At 38.0% G+C, this 16,577-nt stretch overlaps 1 protein-coding gene across 3 annotated transcripts in view; it reads right to left on the reverse strand.

The window, feature by feature from the left end:
* Il15 (interleukin 15) overlaps positions 1-16,577 on the reverse strand; it is a 73,146-nt gene that overhangs the window by 26,660 nt on the left and 29,909 nt on the right. The window contains exon 1 of one of the 3 annotated variants that reach the window (XM_027926739.2): positions 13,570-13,798. The exons of the other annotated variants lie outside the window; for them this stretch is intronic. The gene's annotated coding sequence lies outside the window, so the exon portion shown is untranslated. Of the gene's footprint in view, positions 1-13,569; positions 13,799-16,577 lie in introns of those variants that run through there. 3 annotated transcript variants of the gene reach the window in all.

Consider the following 16,577-nt stretch of genomic DNA (forward strand, 5'->3'; position numbering starts at 1 on the left):
GATGTCCCAGAAAAGGTCTGTAGTGCTGCAGCTGTCCACTTTCGGATAGTAGTACATATGAAGCAGAAACATCCTTAAACCAGACCCTGGTCTTCTCTTCCTCTATGAACCACTCATATGGTATACCCCATGAGGTCGTAGGTTCAGGAAGGGGGACAGAGGTATTGTAGCAGGGGTAAGAACCATGGACAATTAGGTCACTTCTTCATGCAAATTATTTATGCCTTCAGTATCTGACCACAGCCCAATCACATATGTACCATTTCCATTTGAAGATGGATTGCTGCTGCACACATCCACTTCTATGGCTTGGTGGGAACTTGCTCTCAGGGCAAGTTCCATCATGAAAAGAAAAGCAATGATAAAATTCTTCAAGGCTGCTGGTGCTCCCCTCACAAATCCGTTTGTTAAAGTATTGGTGGAGAACACATCTTCTGAATCCAACCAGTATGAAAGAGAAGGTTGTACGTGGAAAATCCAGTATCTCTCTGAGCTGTTGAATCCTGTCATTAAAGGTAAACCGAGGGCTATCAGGGGTATATCTCCAGCTCATTCAGTGTGACATCTTTTCATCCATGTTTCAGACAGCCAACAAACCAAATAAACTATTAGAACCTTTTTGTTTAAACCCCATGAGCTGCAATATCAAATTAAAAATCATTGCTCATTGGGCTTATATCAATAAATTCAGCATGGTATAATTTTTCTGTTCCTTCTATGATACTCCCACACTGTTAAATCCATTCACATGCATGTCCCTCCAGACTTTTGCTGGTATGGACTGGAAAAATCAAGAAGTTTCTTTGGGGCATAGTTACCTCCTTGTGGAAAACATTGTGTGCCCCACCTCCAGGGGTCTGCGTAGACTTGTATCTAGTTATAGGTCTAAAGGAAAACGTTGAGTAGTGAGGGCAGGTCCTGAGGAGTATAACCATTTTTTTGCTTGGCAACTCCTTCATGGAAGGTCCTTACTGCTTCCATAGGCAATGCAGGTTTGGCTCCCTGAGAGAAGTGGAGAGGCCACTCTCACAGACAGTGGGGTTGGGAATGCCACTGTCACTAAGGGTGGTAAGGACACTTCCTCTGGCCAAATAAACCCATCAGAAGGTAGGATTTCAATGTCCCCAGCCTCTTCAAGGTCCTCCCAAACATCTCCATCCGAATTGACAGGATCTCATTCTTTTCCAGCTTTTAACTGGGGACATCCTTTGAGACTGAGAGTTAAACTCATTGTCATTCAGCCAATTGCAGGATTTGAGCTGGTGTCTGGTTTTCTGCAACTTCAGCCCTGTGGCTACCGGGGAGAACAGTCCCCTGCAGGGCACTTTGAGAAGCCTTTAGGTGGTTTATGGGCACCTGAAGGTGGGAAACTGAATCTCTGAGCTTCTTCTTTTGCTTTCTTATCTGTCCAGTGACACCAGGAGTAACCAGCCAACATCATTCCATTTCTAGTTTTCTGGAAATATTCAAAAGTATCATGTATAGAGCCTCTGAACTCCTTGAGCCTCTCATGAGTGGTGAATTAGGAGTACTAAATGCATTCATTTTGCATATTGCTTCTAATAGTTCATGCCATGCATTGTCAGCACCTTCTATACCCTCAGAAAGAGATTGTTTAGCAGCTTTAGATCAAACCAACTTAGAGAGCCAACTCCAGACACCACAAAACCAATTAAGGAAGGAAACTCATCCTTACAATTTGGTTTCTCTAGAACCACTCCTGGTACCAGAATCTGTAGTAGTCAGGGTCATCTATCTATCTATCTATCTATCTATCCATCCATCCATCCATCTATCTATTCATTTATTAGATTTACTTACAATATCAGAGACTGGATAGTCCCACAATGGCTGTCTGCAGGCTAGAGAGCCACAGAAACCAGTAGCTGCTCAGTCGAAGAAGCTGGACCCTTAGGTCAAGAGGGTATGATGATATAGCCCCAGTCTGAGGCTGAAGGCCTGAGAGCCCCTGGAGAATCAAGGCTGACCATATTGAAGGACTGAAGAAGATGGAGTCTAATGATGGAAGGCAATGGAAGCAGTGATAGATGCACCTACTCAGGAAGAATCGAACCTGCATGCAAAGAAGGGCTTACTCCTCCCACTCTTGCTTTTCTGCAGTCCAGGTCTCAGCCTATCCTACAGTGCTGCCCACATGTGAATCACCTCGGGAAGCACCCTCACAGACACCCAGAGGCATGCTTCTCCCAGGCACCTCTCAACACAATCAAGCTGAAAGTCAAGAGTAACCATTAACTCAGCAGAGAAGAGATAGGAATTCTGTTTCACAATGCATCGAATAAAAAAATTCAGAGCAGGAATCAAAAGATGTTCTGGGGGAGAAGGGACAATCTATATAATGGAAGACAGGCATTCTCTCAGAGTCAGCTTAAAATAAAGCAGATCCACTAGTAAGTCACTACAGGAGGAATACAGGTGTGTATTGGCTCAACTAAATATCATAGATTTTGGCTGGGGAGAATACAAAGATAGGGTAAGTGGCCACAGAACAGGAGGGGAGAACAAAAGGTTTTAACAAGGAAGAGCTGGCATAAAGCATGCTCATTGCAATAGAAATATCCCCCAAATTGACAGCAAATATTCATTGAAACACTGCTTAACAGCTATCCCTGGGGTGATAAAAGAGGTGAATGACTGAACCTAAATGGCATGTGGTCTTTGGCATTGCAAATATCCAAAGAAGACACTCCAAGCCTAGAGTACAGCAAGCAAGGGTCAAATGTGCCAGGGAGGGTGTGATGGGAAGCTGGTGGAGAACGAGTCTGCAGGGAGACAAAGGACATATCCAAGTACTTGAGGCCAACACAGCTCCGAGTTAAAAACAGCACTCAGGTTCTGGGCTTTTAACACACACAGGATGGCAACCCATAGAGACAGTTTCTGATCAAATGTTATAGAACTTTATAGTCAAGACATAAAGCCATCTCCATGGAGGAAGCTTTACAACAAGACTTTCTATCAAGTGTTTGACAGAAATGAAACCATCTGATATTAAAAAAAAAAAAAAGGAAAACCAATATTCATTCAGTAGAATGAAGCCCATAAAACACAGGGGATGGCTCACTTCTGGACATGGTATTGGTGGCACTTGCCTCCCTGTCTCTAACGCACACAGGCGCATGTTCCCTCCAGCTATCATAAAACATTGCTATCAAGCCAGAAAATCAACACATTGGCTTCCAAAGCACATGGACTCGGTAGTTTCCCTAACAGAATCCTACGGCTTTATGAAGCCACGTAGTGACAGAATGGCAGTGGGGAAAGAAAATAAAAGCCAAAGAAAAACAGATAAACAGCTGTTTCCCCTTGCACAAAGGCATCATTGCAAATATATTGCAGCAGAGGTTCCTCGCAGAGTGAAAATTCTTTTATTTTCCAAGTACCGAATGACAACATGAATAGTTTTGTTCTGTTTTGGTTGCTATTTTTCCAAACTTTATTACCAGGAAAATCTTTCCCTGTGTGCATGTTGCCCATATTATCCTCCCTTCCAGGGAGACGAGTTATAGCTCAACCCCATTTCTAATTTTTACTGTTCATTTAATTTTCTTCAACACTTTAAAACATCATGTGGCTGCTTCGGCTTGTCAAAACTGAGCCATCAATTTGTGGAAGAACTCATCAAACTGATACCACCAGGGCTTCACATAATATATTTCCCAGGAAAAGGCAAAACCAACTTTGCCAAGACAATGTGTACGCACATTGACCATAAACTGCACCATGTCTGCTTTTTAATATTTTGTTACTTTAACATAGCAGAAATATTCGTATCTCATTTAAAGTGCAATTATGAATAAATTGTGACAGTATCCAAAATAAAATGTGTTTCTGATTAAACAGCAACAAAGAAGAAACACATATTTGAGAAGACAAGAGTTTTATGAGAAGAAAAGACTTTAGTCGCCTGAAGAGAGAAAAACAATTCTACATCTTGGTCAAGCACACCAAGCTCCATGCACATGCCTATCCGTTTTACTAAAATATTCACACACACTTAACTGTAAAACTTTTACATATGTCTTTATAAAATCCAGAAAACAAGTTTCTTAGTAGTCACACAAAATCAATTAAATTTTTCTAACAACTCGGATTCCATCAAAGTATATCATAGCAGATATAATTTAAAACAACAGAGTTTGGGAATTTTCATTTTTTTATAAATTTGGACAATGAAATTCAAAGATAACTATTCCAATTACTTTGGTATCAAGTAGACTAGGATCAAACTTTGTTTCACAGAAAACCCGGGCGGCTCCTATTTACTGGACCAAGATATAGTCTATGAGATCTGTCTGAGAATACAGCAAATCCCTATCATTGTCACAATGGGGATGAACTTAAAGAGATTTGAAAGCTGTCAGCAAAGAAATCAATGATTCTCTCAAAAAGTATTATATCCAATGGCTACGAAATCTGTGCCATATATTTGTTTATATTATTTAGATCACCAAAATACACACCTTTCTTTATCCCTTTGTGCACCAGATCATTTTTTTTTTCATAAAATTTCATAAGGTCTCTAGTTAAATGGTAGCTCTGGGTGATCAAAGATGTGATTTTTCTTGATTAACTTTGTATCCTCTGCTGTTCCCTTAAGTACCTTGCTATGGGAATTATGGTCACTTGACTCAATTACTTCTGAAAAGGATTTAAAGTAGAAAAACTATAATTGCGCACCAATTTCCAAAAGAAATCTGAGCATGACTTTTAATTAACCAAGTTTTAAAAGTGTGTTCACAAGACAGAGAGGAGATAAACTACAAAGCAGCAATCAAAGCTTGTAATAAAATAGGGCAGACCAACAAACACAGCGCTAATCACAGAAATATGTAGAGCATAACAAAACCCAATTTATGCGATTCTTGACCATCTGGATCTCCTATTTTATGGGACCAGCTTGTGTAAAACTTGTCCTGGAATCCTCTGAGGTAGTACTTTTTATAGCAGTATGTGGGACCAACTCTGTTTGGCTGTAGAGCAACCTGGCTGGTTTCCATAATGCCCAGAGATAAAATCAGTCCCTCTGATGAGTGTGGTATAGGGACAAAGTTCTGGGGTTTGACCCAAAACAGGCTTGTCTTCCAGCTCTGCTAATTACTTATGGTAAGCAGAACTCTGCTTCTCCCCAAAGCATTTCCTCCCCTAGGTGTGCAAGTGGTGAGCTCTCACACCTGTGATTCTGTTACAGAGTGCAATTGGCCTTAAGTAGGGAGGTTGTTGAGGAAAGGGAAACCTAATCTAATCTCATGAGTTCCTAAAAGTACAGTACTTCCTCTGGCTGGTGGGAGAAGGGGAAGACAGACTCAAATCATAAGAAAAATAAGACTTGCCATTGATGCTTTGGAGACCCAGGGAACCATGTGAAACACAATATGGACAGCTTCTAGGAGTGATGAGAATTTCTTGTTGCTAGATACTCATCGAGGAAACAGACTTCACCCTACAGCTACTAGGAACTGACTTTTCCAACAACTTGAATGAGCCTGGAAGTGAATTGTATTTATTCTCCACATAAGTGTTCAGCCGACACCTTGATTTCCATCTTGTGAGACCCTAAACAGAATATCTAGTTAAACCTGCCTGGACTTCTGAAGTACAAAAGTGTAATAAAATTAATGGTGTTAATTTCAAGCCTCTAAGTTGATGATAATTTCTTACACAGCAATAGAAAATAATGTAGGGCAATTTATTTAACTTGCAGAACTACTCAAAGACAGAAATAATAATACAAATAATAAATGATTGTAACAAGGAGTAATGAGATTAGGTATGTAATGTGCCTGGCACAGCTTTTAGCATATGGTAAGAATCTAACCCATTGTCTGATTGTCCTATATGTAGAACACCTGTACAAGCCTATAAAATTTTATAGGACACCTATAAAATTTCTGAAGTTTCTACAGACATTGTATATATAGGACACTCAGATATAATGGACTAAGATGGGATTACTGTACCTTTAAATATCTGATTTTATGACATTTCACGAGAGTTTCTGACACTGTAAAAGTCAGTCTTTCTGAAACTTTTTGAAAAATTATTAGTGTATTAATTATTCCTAGGTTTCCCTATACTCTTAAGTTGATTTATAGGTTTGGGTGAATTAAAATAAAATTTCACATAAGATTTCTCCAAAATGATAAAATGACTCAACAAAGCTCAACTAAAAATCAGCCATGATTTGTATTTCCATTGTGCTATGTTTTAGTTGAACATTAAAAAACAAACAAACAAAAAAATCCCAGATAGATCCCCTTAAAAAGCCCTGGGATACTAGTAAGTCAACCAAAGTCCTAAGTGCTCCAGGTTGAGGTTCGCTATTATAATAAAGATTGACTGAAGAGTTTTCTGAAATCTCTACCGGTCTGAGATGGACCTCAGTGAAACTCTGTACATTTCAGGAGCCAGAAAAGAAAGATGAAATGTCTTAAGAATATTCAATTTGCTTGCATTGTTTAGCTGGTTGAAATAATTCCTACTTATGAAAAAGTACAAATATGGGTTGGGATCAAAAGGCAGTTCATTATCAATGTTGTAATATTAAGAACAAGACAAGAACCTGGAACGTCTGTCTTTTGAGGGAATGAGTTATGTCCTGAAATCTCTGATCTGCTGTCAGGATGAATCAAGTTTTATATGTATGAGATAAATGAGCAAAAGGAAGGAAAGGGGGATGCGTTACAGAACAGGAGATGGCATGCATTGTGAAATGGTAATAAACACAATGAATCTCACATGTGTTAAAAGAGGCAGATGGGAAGCTCTGAGGACAGCAGACATGAGGTTATAATTGTTCAGGGGATGAAAAGAAGCCATTAGAAAGGCTGTAGGAAGCAGAAGGATTTGGCCAAACCAGGAAATCAAGTGGGGAGGTTGGATACTGAAGGCACAATTGAGCTGTTTGATGTAGGTGATCAGGATTCTCATAGCAATGTGCTGGGAAACTGCACAATAATACAGAGTAGATCAGGAAAAATCATATCCTTGATCATATAGTTACACTCAAGGAGAGATCATGTGGATCCTGGTTTCCCTGTAGGAGGTTTACAAAGCAGAAAATTTCATCTGTTGCATGCAATGAAAAAGCAGGTCACTGTGTGCTTTTCCTTTTTCAAAGGCAGAACTATGGGTCCTAATTGAGAAAAGAGGGCCTCTATTGTATTTTTATTTGGATGAAGCATACATAAAGGAAAGAGGGGAATTTTCCTGCAGTCTACTACAAGTTAATTTAAACATCAGTCCCCCATTGCAATGCTCTCACTGCTGTGCTGGGAAATGATACAACAGGAATAAAGTCCGCGTCAGGCCTGCTCTCCTAGAGCTCACTGTCTGGTTGGAAGACAGACAAGGCCTCAGCAACTGCACCACAGTGGGGAGCATCTGAGGAGGGTGCTGTGACAACCCACAAGAGCAGACTTTCTGGAGAAAGTGACACTAGAGCTGAGCAAACTTTTAGGACAAGAAGACACTCATTGATAAGGGGTCAGGGAGGGTTCCCAGCTCAGCAGGCAGCGTGTCTAAAGGGCCTGAAAGACTATGATTGACAGACATAATTGGCTATAAACTGGCTTATTTCTTCATTATCAAGGCTCTTTTACATTTAAAGTCTACAGTTCAATCTCACTACAGTGATTTTTTTTCAATATAGAATTTTTGCTCTTTCCAAAATGTTTGAAATCCCCTGTTTTAAGCAAAATGGACACGTTTATGTTTTCTGTCTTATACACACTCAAGAGATTGTGGCCTATAAATTATAAAGTCATTGAAACTATAAAACAGCAAAGATAGATCAATGAAACAGAAAATTTTCTGTTGTGAGGTTCTTAAAAAGAAAGATTTTGTCAGAGGCGCAGTAGTGAGGTGAACACCGGTAATCCTAGTAGTTTGGGAGGTTGACACAGAAGGATCTCAAGTTCAAAGTTAGCCCTGAGCGACTTAGCGAGACCCTATCTCAAACAAACAAACAAAACAAAACTAGGCTGTGGATGTGGCTCTGTGGTTAAGCGCCCCTAAGTTCAATCCTGGGTACAACAACAACAACAACAACAACAAAAATAAATAAGAGGGTTGGGATTGTGGCTCAGTGGCAGAGCGCTTGCTTCCCACACATGAGGCACTGGGTTTAATCCTCAGCACCACATAAAAATAAATAAGTAAAATAAAGGTATTGTGTCCATCTACAACTAAAAAATATTAGAAAAAAATAAATAAGTAGATAAATAAATAAGATTATCTAATTAGAAATAACATCAAAACTATTCAATTAACAGGAAAAAACAAAACAACAACAAAAAAAACCTAAACCATTCCCCGTCCTCAACTCTAGGATCTCTAATCTTTGGTTATGCATGGAGATAAGAGAAAAAACTGAACTAAAATATTTATCTTCTTGTCATGGATGTATAAAAGTGAGAGTTGAGACAGCAGAATTTACCTCTTATTACTAAACACTGAAGACAGTGTACCTATCAAGTTAAGACTTCAGTGCTCTCAAACTACTAGATTTTCTCACAGGCACACACAGAACCTTCCCTCATGACACACCAGTGAGCAGTGGTTGCCGAATCTTTTAATCACAAACCATTAGCATGAACTGTAAGAGGACTTAAAGTTTATCTTGTTTCATGCTATTATTTGCTAGTAGGGATTACTGAAATTTAAAAAAAAATGTTGGCATCATGAATAGAAAAATAAATTATTTACATTCTTACCACATGGGAAATTAATCCTCGCTACATATACAATGTGGGTTAATAAGTGAAATGGCTACAATCCCTCCCATCTCTTGTGTCCTTTGGTACTCTGACTTTGCCCCTTTATCTGCTTCTCCTTCTTTTATATCTTCGAGGCCCTGCCCCTAGAACTAGCTCTGATCAGGAGGATATGGTGAAAGGAGTGTGTGATCTCCAAGGCTGGGATCTCAGAGACCTTGCCATTCTGTTTGCTCCATTTTTGAAAGTTTCTCGTGGCAGTGAAAAAATCCAGCTGGACTACTGAATGAAGGACCTAACTGCATGACTCATAACTCAGGCCACCACCAGACCCAAGGCCCCAGGCAGGGCAGTGAACAGATTTCCAATGAACCCCCAAATCAGTCAAGCAACAAAATCATGAGAAATAATAAATGTTGTGATTTTCAATTGCTAAATGTTGAATTTTTAAAAAATCTTTTTTTCTTTTTCACAAAGCAACAGATAACCAATTCATTATATATGTTCAATCTAAAGATTCTGAAAATATGAGTTCATAATCTCTCCTCAAAAAAATATCCCTATGATATAAAGTATCTTTTACAGCATTTTTTAGTACTTTCACAACACCTCATTCTGCTGACGGGGATGACTTTCTGAGTCAGATATCATTATCCAGAGTTCCAGAGGAGGAAACAAAAGCTGATTACTTTACCTAGCTAGTACGTACATCCTTGAACCTGGGAGCCTCGGCACTAGAGTAGGAGCTTCTCTAGTGAAGTCTATACTACTCAACTTTGGTTCTTTAGTACATGTATGATGACTAGATATAGAAGGTTATTTTTTAAATTATTTTTAGTTGTAGGTAGGCACAATATCTTCATTTTATTTATTTTTTATGTGGTGCTGAGGATTGAACCCAATGCCTCATGCATGCAAGGTAAGCGTTCAACCACTGAGCTACAATCTCAGCCCTAAAAGGTTATTTTTTAAAGAAATTATAATTGAATGGGAAGGATGTATGTATGCATAGATGGATGAATAAATGGACGGATGGAGAGACAGACAAATGAATGAATAAATCTACTTCTTCATCTGATATTTTAAATATTTAAGACAACTGTGATACACACACAACCCACCCCTATACCGAGGCCCTTCATGACCTTGTTTCAGTTATTTTCACTTGAATTAGTTCTTAGATATGTTATATTCCCATTTATCTTTAAAAAAAAATTAAGAAAAATGTGATTTGTCGATGTCTCCAACACTCAGGTACTTAAGTGCCTGGCATAATATTGAGTCCAAAACTACTTTCAATAACCTGAACTTTTGCATCCATATGAAAGTAATATTTTGCAGTGATCATCAGTTTATCTGGACTAAGGAATCATCTTAAAAGAAACAAAATAATTTTCTGGTTATATTGGGGGAAAATACAACATATTTCTGGAAATATGTTGGTTAAATTTGCAATCAATAAATTCTACTAGGAAAGCATATTTAATCTCTAGTGATCTACTTGAGTTAAAAGAACAAATGACTCATTAATTAATGGCTAGTTTGAGAGGTTTCTTCAAATCATACCCTTGATTTTTATCAACTTGGGCTGAATTACAGAACCAAAACTTTTTATTTAAATTCTAAACCATATCCTTTGGTCAATTTTAGAAGAACAGAACATTCTTCAATCCCATAAAGCATAAGTATTCTAATTCCTTGATCCAAGTGGAGTTTGCTACAATTCTTATGGGCTATTTTATGATAATCTCATAAACCAGAAATATTACTTTTTCTCTCTGTGATAAGTAAACATTATTTTGCATTAATTTCCATAGGATTATAAAATCAGGAATTTCCTGCAATATTATGTTCAATTCTAAAAAACATTTTTAAAAATCCTCATTAATTTTACTGAATCTACTTTTATATCTACTTGCTAGAATTCCTGGGCTCACAAGAAGTGAGTCATGATTTATAAAATCTAATTCTGAACAAAAATTCTTGTTTTAATAGTTATGTAATTTAACAATAATATTTTAATAATGCATATCCATGCTGAGTCAAATAAACAAACAAACAAAAAAATAACACTCAAATTCAGTTTGTCCTACTGTATGTACACTCACAACAGATCACTTCTAGAACCCAAAAGTGCATGGGTATTTCTCCCCAATAGCAGGAAACCAATCAAGTCTTCAGTGGATACCTGCTGAACATTTGCTAATTTGATTCCAATCTGCTCTATTTACCTAGAGATTGTGTCAGATCCCACTGTCTCATTTCTGACACCTGTCACAATCTGGACCTCCAGAATCTCTGATCGACTAGCTCCAAGTTTGAGTTTCCATGCACCCCTCCTTAGGCTCCACCAATTTGCTAGAGCAGCTCACAGAATTTAGGAAACACATTTACCAGTTTTGATATTTTAAATGATGCAAATGAACATCCAGGTGATGAGACACAAAAGGCAAAGTCTGGAAGGCTTCTGGGCACACATGCGTGGAGGTGGGTTTCGACCTCCCAGCATGAAGCTGAGGGCCCAATCACCTTTCTGTGAGCCTCCACATGTTCGGCTTTTGGAATCCCTATCTTTCTGCATGTTTTCACGAAGATGTCATTGCACAGGCACAAATGGAGCATAGACAACCGCGTGGAAATGTGACTGAACCACATAGGCATAATCTGCTGCCAACAGACCGAGTAGGGAAACCCAGGAAGGCCTGTTCATTCAGTTTCTTCTCATCTCTCTGGGAAGCAGTCCTTCCTTGCAGGTATGGGGCAGAACCCCTTAGAAATAGGGTCTAATGATTTACTATCAGATAAGGTACATCACAAAGTATCTTTGTGTCCATTTCCAAGACAAAAAGGTAAAAGAAGATAAGTATATTTTTAGTTTCTATGGCCTGCACTGGGGAAGAGAAATTGTGGTTTAAGTGGCTTTTCTTGGGGAGAAAAAGAAACTAGTGAAATAAGGGCAGGAGAAAGTCATAGAGAGACTTTACTTGGAGCCTAAGGCACTGCAGCCCAAGGCACTGCAACACTGCAACCAGGGAGTGTCTTTAGCCTTCATCCCTGGAACTCTAACAAAAGATGCTGCATTGATCTACTCACACAGAAAATTACTAGGACTAGCTGTGTGGGTTACAAGCCAGGCACCACGGAGAAAAACAACACAATAACAAATATACATAAATATATAATACCACTCATGTTCACTCATGATTGTTTAAATTACTAACATGCTGAAGATTAATCTGGATCTCTAGATCCCACATCTCAGTCCAGCATCTGTTCTTTTGAAATAGACCATTGAAGGGGATGCCAAATCAGGTTACAGCTGGTTTTTGTTTTGCATTTATATATATATATGCTAAGAGCCAAGTATATGATGCATGGCATTTTTAGTCTAAAGGTGACGCCAGCTAGCCATTGAGATGATATGATTATGTTAAGATTTGCATTCATATGGATATTGGACTCCTGCTGTTCACCTAGGCCGGCTACGGGACTCCTGGAGAGTTCCCATTGGTTGGGGAAGTACAGTAGGAGGGAGTTCCGGGGGAGGAGCTCTCTCTGCGGGTCCGGGAGGAGGCCGCGTGGGTGGAAAAATTCTCCCCGGGCGCGTACCGGACATTGGCGGCAGTTTCAAAAAATAAACTTTGTTCCTGCTTGAGTGGCTCGTGATTTTGTGCCCAGCATATATATATATATATATATATATATATATATATATATATATATATATATATGTTAAGAGATTAGGAAAAAGCATTACAAATAATATGTGACAAAGACCCTATCTGGTCTACAAAGACTACTGTCTGGCTCTTTATTAAAAAAAAAAAAAAAGTTTGCTAATTCTGGCTTTTGGGATATTTTTCTTTGAATTTCCCATTGCAATCTCAAAGTTGAGAAACCTAAAATTAAAATTTTTCCTCCAGGCAACGCCCTGTTCTTCCAACTCTCCAGTTCTACCAAATCCAGCACCAGGCAACCACTATCCCATATTCAGAAGCAGCCTTGTCCAGATGCCCTCTGTGATTGCCGACAACCCTCTCTGGTTTCCTTTGTCACCACTACTAATTGCAATGGCACAGTCCAGGCCTGCATCACCTCCAGGCTGAATTCCTGTAACTATATCTGTTTCATGCTTTGATTATACTGGGTTAGCTCCTGATGAACTAATGTAAATCATCGAGCTACTTTTGTAATGCAATCACTCCAGTGTTTACAATTTTCAAGTGTTCCTGTTGTTTATCATGGTATGTCTAAATTCTATGGCACTTTCAAAGCCCTCCTTAAAGGCACACACATTTCTTAATCTATTTTTTTTAATTTAATCTCCAATAGGAAGTCACCTGTTTCCCTTCAGTTACCAATGACCTTACCATATTCTACTCACATTCTACCTCTTCAAATACAGAAAAGAAAGACAAATTTTTACTTTTAATAATAACATTAAAATAATAGTAGCTAGCCAGGTGTGGTGATGTACTCCGGTAATGCCAGGGGCTCAGGAGGCAGAAGCAGGAGGATCACAAATTCAGCCTCAGCCACTTAGTGAAGCCCTAAGCAACTCAGGGAGACCTTGTCTCTAAATAAAAAATTAAAAGGTCTGGGAATGTGGCTCGGTGGTAAGTAGCCTTGTGTTCAATTCCCAGTACCAAAATAAATAAATAAAAAATAATCATGCTAGTTAACTAATAGCCAGGGCTATCTTCATTTTCTATTCTCAGCTATTCATGTGTTATTGACTAATTTTTGTTTTACAACAACTTTGTAAGGAAGGTACTGCTATTGTCATCATTTTAAAGATGACAAATTTAAGGAACAAAGTAATTGCATAACTTACCCCAAGTTACAAAGCCAGTAAGTGGCAGCCCCAGAACAGGAAACCAGGCAGCTTGGCTTGTGTCCTTGTTATCATCACTCACTCTACTCACTGAACTATGTTCCTTTGAGACTTCAACCAGTACCACCTCCGTTTCGAAAAATTCCTACTGCTTAGGGTTCCCAAGCCTCTGGTCTTGAAAATGAAACTGGATCTAGATCTGGTCTCTGGATTCTGTAGTAGAGAGGGGAAACACCATCTGTCAGCGGAAGCTGAACACAAGGTTACCCTCAGAAGGATGTGATGCAAGTGGCACTTCAGCCAGGAGGGTGAGAAGGCAAAGGAAAACAGAAGTAGAAGAGAGGCGTGGACCACTTCTCCTTCCAGAGCAGAATCCACAGAACGTGGGATCAGAATACATTCAACAGGGAGCTGAGTACTGATCATGCCCAGAATTCCTGTTGGACACCAAATGGGAGGGTAATTCCACCCATGGAGCAGCCAGATGTGACAGGGTACCAGAGGGAAGGCTTCAGTAGGCAGAGAAGGATGGAGTGAATCATCTAAGTCTCTGTAGAAGGAATCCAGAAGTTTCTGCCAAAGTTCACAGAAACATGGAAGACGGCTGAAGAGAGAATCAGAAACTTGCCCTGGAACAGCAATGGCAAGGAGGCATGAGGGAAGTTCCCCCTACCACGTCAGAGACCGCCCACCAGCATGGCGTGGGCAGGTAGACAAAGGCATGGGGAAATCACAGCATCTTTCTCTCAAAAGTCCCTCCATTCTAAGGAAAATATCTCCTCCAATAGGTGTGCATATATTTTTGGCATAAGTGGCACTGTTATCTCTATTACATAATCAATCATTTAACACATGCTAACAAAATTAAAAGGTGGTTTAACTACAATTGTAAAATACATACTAATAAAATGAAATTGTATATGCTGCACAATTTTCAGTATCCAAATTATATTTCTAGCAAAGTGAGTGAGATTTATTAACTGTGACAGTGGACAAAACTTAATGTCCCATAAAAATGTTAATAATATCAGGTTAGGTTTCCACAGAACACTAAAATAACCTATTATAACAGAAAATTAAAATAAGGGAAATAACTTAAGAGGCTCACTAATGATAGGTGGTGTTGAGGTTCATGCTGACGGGTCTATCCATACATGACTAAACTTTCCAGTGCTTTGAAACTTTCTAAGTATTATGTTTATTAGTGTACCAAGATAAAAGCATACCCACATATCTACCATAATAAAAGAACTAAAAAAACAAAGTGTTTCAAAAATTAGTATTTGACTCAACTCCACCCTTCCTTCCTCTAATTGAATAAACAGAGCCCTCAAAAACAGAAGACAGACATGTTTCTTAACCTTGCTGATAGACAAAGAAAACACATTATTATTTTAAAGGTGAGTATCAATTGAGAGTGAATTCCAATCTACTGAGAATTAAACCATAGTACTCAAACATGAGGTGGACACACAAGTGTTCTTTTTAAATTGAGCCACGGCTGAGATGCCAGTTGGACCTTCTTCAATGTAAGTTGCCCTGTGGAAAAATCATCCCATCACCTTAATAGATGACAGTAGCTATTGTTTAATGAATGTCTACTCTATTTCAACTGCAGGCAAACCCCATTAAGGGTTATAAGTCCTATGTCATTCATAGGACCCCTGAGAGGCAGATACAAAGATCATCTCCCATTTTGCAAATGAAACTGAGAGAAGGAACAGATGACCCACTGTTGTGATACTATCCTAGTAGGTGGTGGAGCTGGGCTCCAAATCCACGCAGCTTAATCTTTATACATGGCATTTGACAAAATTCAGTACACATTCCTTAAAAAAAATAATTATCAATAAAATAAACAGACTGAAAATTCTGAACAACTTCAAACCTACTAGCAAATCACAAGTATCCTTACTATACTTTAGAGTAAAAATAAGATACCCTGGTATCTATTCTTTGCAAATAGGAGAGAAAAAGAAGAGATGACAATTATAACTACTCCAAAGGGAAAAACATTCTATGAGCATGTCAAGGAGAACATAGTAACTTTTTTCCAATCACGACAAAGAATCTTCTATAACTGAACCTCTACCTGAGTCCATTTTCCCATATTCTTTGTCATTGCACCATAATTCCACAATTATGCAATAAAGAAAGTTAAGCAAATTACCCAAGATACCATAAGAAGTAAAAGATCAAGTTCTGAGAAGTTTGGAGACAAAATAAATGATGAATGAAAATTAAATAATCAATAAATATCATATACATCATTCCCTATCTCAGCAATATGCAGGGGAAAATGTACACAATGCTCAGGAATGAATATGAAAAGGAATGTTCTGGTACTATATAAAAAAACAATAAAACAAGATTAAAAAGACAAAGGGTAATTAAATAATTTGAGAAGCAAACTTGATTCCTGAAAGAAATACTGTATATTACAAATCTATTTATTTCAAATTATTTCATAAGAAATGTAATCAGAATCTAAATTGACATAAAAGAGTTGACATAGAAAGTGGAATTAAAACTGTGATCCTTAAGGAAAAATCTACTGCTGAATAATTTTTTAAATAGAAAAAGAATAAGAAGGAGCTAGAAAGAATAGATGTTAAATGTACCAAAAAATAAAAAGTTTGGTTTATCAATACAAAGGTATTGATGAGTGACTCGGCAAAACATTATTAACTCTGAACTTGAAACAGGTGAGTTATTATTTAACAAGGATCCCAAGAAAAAATAGATTAGCTCTCTAAGAGAAAACTTATATTATTTTTCCATAGTCTATGACAAATAAATTCTGACTTTTTTAAAAAAATAAAAATATCCAGGAAAAAAGCAAATAAATTTTTATCTGGTATCTGAATAGTAATACAAAGCAGTGTTTTTTTTTTTAAATTCAACAAAGGAAAAGCAATAGGTTTGGCAAAATAAAAATAAGTTGATAAGTTAATATATAATGAAGATAAGATAAATTGATTTTAAAAAGTAAAAAATATGTTAAATAA

Source organism: Marmota flaviventris, chromosome 7 (genome assembly GCF_047511675.1).
Source record: "Marmota flaviventris isolate mMarFla1 chromosome 7, mMarFla1.hap1, whole genome shotgun sequence".
NCBI classification, from domain to species: domain Eukaryota; kingdom Metazoa; phylum Chordata; class Mammalia; order Rodentia; family Sciuridae; genus Marmota; species Marmota flaviventris.